General features: G+C 42.5%; 1 pseudogene; it reads right to left on the minus strand.

Annotated features, from left to right (window-relative positions):
* Positions 1–523: 523 nt before the first annotated feature.
* On the minus strand, positions 524–3,080 carry LOC102744770 (large ribosomal subunit protein eL15 pseudogene; annotated as a pseudogene).
* Positions 3,081–4,874: the final 1,794 nt, after the last annotated feature.

Consider the following 4,874-nt stretch of genomic DNA (forward strand, 5'->3'; position numbering starts at 1 on the left):
TATTTATTTGACAGAGAGAGAGATAGCGAGAGCAGGAACACAAGCAGGGGGAGTGGGAGAGGGAGAAGCAGGCTTCTTGCCGAGCAAGGAGCCCGATGTGGGACTCGATCCCAGGACCCTGGGATCATGACCTGAGCCGAAGGCAGAGGCTTAACGACTGAGCCACCCAGGCGCCCTAAAATTACTATTTATTTAAAAGAAAATTTGAGTTTAGGAAAGAAGTAGCAATAACAGATACATATATTTTAAAAAAATTTTTTGACTGTTGTAAATTGTTTATTTATTTATTTTAAAGATGTTATTTATTTGACAGAGAGAGACACAGCGAGAGAGGGAACACAAGCAGGGGGAGTGGGAGAGGGAGAAGGAGAAGCAGGCTTCCCGCCGAACAGGGAGCCCGATGTGGGGCTCGATCCCAGGACCCTGAGATCATGACCTGAGCCGAAGGCAGTCGCTTAACGACTGAGCCATCCAGGCGCCCCTGTTTATTTATTAAGTAAGAATTTTACAAACATTACTTATATTAGCAGTAACAGTGGAGTTGGAGAGTACTGGCATGTAACTTGTGACCCTTTCCCAGGCCACGCCTCCTGGGGCCTGCAGATTTCAATTCTCAAATCTCCCTGTGCTTGAGGGCTGGTTTGGTGATCTTCTGGGTGTCAGGATTTCTTCTGATAGCCTTATGTAATGGATCAATGAAGATAACCTCAAAGACTATGTATGTGGAATCTTCACCAACCCAGTAAGAATTCAGGATTTTCAGAGCTCGACAGTGGTGTCCAGCTCCCTCCTAGGCAACAGATTGAAGGCTTGGGGCAAACTTTAGCTGGTTAACACCATGATGGACAGGCTTGAAATAAGTAGCACACTGAGGAATTGGGCGTTTGCAGTCACCACGGTGCACATGAATCTGATATACGACATAACCTTTCTTGGTCTTGTGTCCCAGTCTGTGCACTTTATCAGGCTAGGTTGGGTGGGGTACCCTGGGGAGTGCAGAGAGTTGGCAGTACTGCAAGCAGTGCACTCTGAGAATAAAGCCCATTACATCTGACTGCTGCTTCCTCCATAGCCCCAGGATGTACGTGTAAGCGCCCACCTTCACTGACTTTTGAGCTAAATTGCTGCCACCAGATGGAAAGGAAAGAGCCTTTCTCCCACAAACCCTTTTGGGTTCTTCTTAAAAAATTTTTTTGTACTAAGTATTAAATAGGATAGTTCTCAGTCTTTTCCCAAGAATCCCTTTGTTATTGAAAGATCGCCTAGAACTTTATTCAGGTTTTTAATCAAGAGTTTTTAACTAGCTTTTAACAAACTTGAAATTATATATGTTGAGTAAAAATAATTTTTAAAAGCTTTTTTAAACCTATACATTTTTATTTGAGGAGATATGTTTAGTCTTTTTTTTACACCAAAAATAGGTGGATAAATATTATTATCTTTGCCAGGGGTTCCTGGCAAAAGCTGGGAATTACAGAGGTTTATGTGCTAGACACTTGTATATACATGTGCAAAAATGAATAGTACATGATTATTAAGAATAAAAGAGCGGGGGCGGGGGGCTGGCGCCTGGGTGGCTCAGTCAGTTAAGCATCTGCCTTCGGTCATGATCCTGCGGTCCTGGGATCCAGCCTCACTTTGGGCTCCCTGATCAATGGGGAGCCTGCTTCTCCCTCTCCCTCTGCTGCTCCCCCTGCTTGTGCTCTCTCACTCTCTCTCTACCTCAAATAAATAAATAAAATATTAAAAATAAAAAAGAATAAAAGGGTCACCTGGATGACTCAGTCGGTTAAGCATCCAACTTGATCTCAGCTCAGGTCTTGATCTCAGGGTTGTGAGTTCAAGCCCTGCATCGGATTCCACAGTGGGCGTGGGCCTACTTAAAAAAGAAAAAAGAATAAGAGATAACTAATATATGGTCTCTAAATGCACAAAAGAAAATACTGCATGTCTTGCATGGTTTTTAAAGCAGCAAGGTAAACAAGATATACTAAACTGCAAGGGAAATTAACAAAGCAGAGTAATGGAGATAAAACTGCTCTGGGACCTAGGAAAGGGTGTTCAGAGGCTTCATGAACTAGGAAGCCCCTAAGCTGGAAGAAAATGAAAATTTCATTTTTTAAAAAAGATTTATTTATTTTAACGAGAGCACACGCACAAGAGCAGGGGGGAGGGGCAGAGGGAGAGGGACAGAGAATCCTCAAGCTGGCTCCCCACTGAGTGCACAGCCCAACACAGGGCTCGATCCCAGGACCCTAGGATCATGACCTGAGCCAGACACTTAACCAACTGAGCCACCCAGGCACCCTGTGGAATGACAATTTTAATGGGTGTGTTGCAAAGGAGCCTTTAAAGCTAGAGAAAACAACAACAACAACAAAATACCAAGTCAGAGAAGCCACCCATTTAAACTATGATGAAGTGCTTATTGTGGGTAAAAGAATGTCTAAGAGACTGTATAAAACAGAGAAATGAATATCTCATCCAACTAAATCCCCAAAGAATGCTGTTCTGTATTTCTCAATATCAATTTAATATAGAATTTGGTATGGACTACAAAAATAAGAGAGTAAATATTTTCCTAAACACTAAGACTTCACATGTTTTTATTGATGTTAATTAGCCAAGGGATTGTCCTGTTGTCTCCCACCCACCCAGGGAATTCCTTGCAATCAATGCCACACTCAGCAAGAATCTTCCTTAATGGATATTATCTCTGTCCAAAACAAACTATAGATCTTTCTCAACTTACGGGGTTATATCCTGATAAACCCATCCTATGCTGAAAATATCTTAAGTTGAAAATGCATTTAATACACTTAACCTACAGAACATCATCACTTAGCCTAGCCTACCTTAAACATGCTCAGGAGATTGGTTGGTCCACAGTGGGGCTGCCTCATCTAAAACCAAGCCCATTTTATACTAAAGTGTGGATCATCTCATATAATATATAGAATACTGTACTGAAAGTGAGAAACAGAACAGCTGTAAATCATTATCAGTTGATTACCCTTGTGACCTCGTGGCTGATTGGGAACTGTGGCTCGTTGCCACTCACTGCTGTTGCCCAGTATCATGAGAGAGTATCATACTGTGTATCACTAGCCCAGAAAAAGATCCAAATTCAAAATTTAGAGTGCAGTTTCTACTGAACGTATACTGCTTTTGCACCACAGTAAAGAGAAAAAATCATTATGTCAAACTATTGTAAGTCAGGGATTGTCTATAAAACTATAACAGTACAAAACAAAACAAACACAAATCCAAAACAAAACTAAGAGATCATCACCGGTCTCTTTAACCCCTCATAATTGACCTGTGCCCCAGAAGATTTCCTCCCTAACCCCCTCCACATTAAACAACACACAAACACTAAAAGTCCACATCAACCTAAAAATCTTACTGTACTACTACTGTAAAACCAGATGCTGTTTTCCTCCTGCTTCTACACATTTACAAAATATTCTCATTCAGAGAGCTAGGGAATCATTATAAATATTATCGCTTTGGATTTCTATCCCTGAGGTAGTTCAAAGTCCCAAAACGAACACAATAAAATTACATGTTTTCCTTCATTACTAAGGATTAATTATCCCAAAGGCCTACAATCTAAATGCTCATTTCCTGATTCCAAGACTAGTGTAATGCTCTTCCTCACATCATACAATTTAAGCTAACAACTGAAAATATACACGAAGACATTAAAAGTCACACAAAAATCAATAGTGAAAAAGAACCAAAATGCAAAAAAAAACAAAACAAAACTATACGTAGCATCACACTAACAGGTTAAACTTAGCTAAAGACACAAAAATTTACTTTAGTAAAACTACGGGCATCTTAGGAAGTATTTGAGAAATTAACAGTTTATTAAAATAGGGTAAAAATTTCAGGTGGGAGCAGAAAACTAAAATCATGTTATATTCTACCAGAAGCCTTGGCCCTGACCGTACTCCTTGCAATACCTAGCTTTCCCGGGATGGGGATGGCGTCAGCGAACCCTTTTAGGCTTGTCACATTTTGTTAGACCATGGTGTCAGTAGAAGTTCCAAAAAATCGAGATTCTGGAAGGAGTGGAAGGGGGCGGGGAGACAGCTGCACCCGACCCCGCTTTGTGCCAAGCAAGGGCAGATGGCTTAGGACCCCTAGGTCTTCTCCAACTCACACTGGCCAGGATGGTATCTTGGTCCCCAGAAACCCTGTGTCCTAGGAGTCACACTGTGGTGGCCACCAGGCGTCAGCTGCAGAAGTCTTGGTAGGGGCAGTGGAGCCGCTGGCTGGTCTCCGTCTCCGTCTCCGTCTCCGTCTCCGTCTCAGTCTCCAGGGAAACTACCTAAACGGACCCAGACCTCCCTTCTCCCCTGTTCCTCATCTTCAGTTTCACTCCATTTCTGCTTCAGAGGCTCAACTCTGCCAGTTTACGTGCAAGGATCCACCCCACGCCTTCTCCCCACCCCCAGTCCCTAAATCGTCAGCCTCTACCCTCCAACACTGATATCCTACTTTTCTTTCAGACCCTACAGTCCCATACTTTTTGCTAGTATTGTAGCATCATTTATTGTTAGCTCACATTGAGCGTGTACATCTCTAGTGCCCTATTAGACTGAGGCTCTAGGTTAGCCAGGGGCTTTCAGAAGCGTGCCCGGTGAGAACAGTTCTGTACTTGATCTTCAATTTCCCCACTTGATATGAAGCCCCTTGGATTCAGGACAGAGAGAAGAGATGTATCAAGATGAATCATCTCCTACTGATGATGGCAAACTTTACATTATGCCCTATTCTCATTTGTAAAATGGAGGTAGTTACCCTTAAGCAGAAGGCTCAGTCAGTTGCCAGAAGTGCAACCTTTGCCCTCTACCCCAAAGGAGAAA

The sequence above is a fragment of the Leptonychotes weddellii genome, chromosome 1 (genome assembly GCF_054177405.1).
Source record: "Leptonychotes weddellii isolate Sample4059 chromosome 1, ASM5417740v2, whole genome shotgun sequence".
Lineage (NCBI taxonomy): Eukaryota > Metazoa > Chordata > Mammalia > Carnivora > Phocidae > Leptonychotes > Leptonychotes weddellii.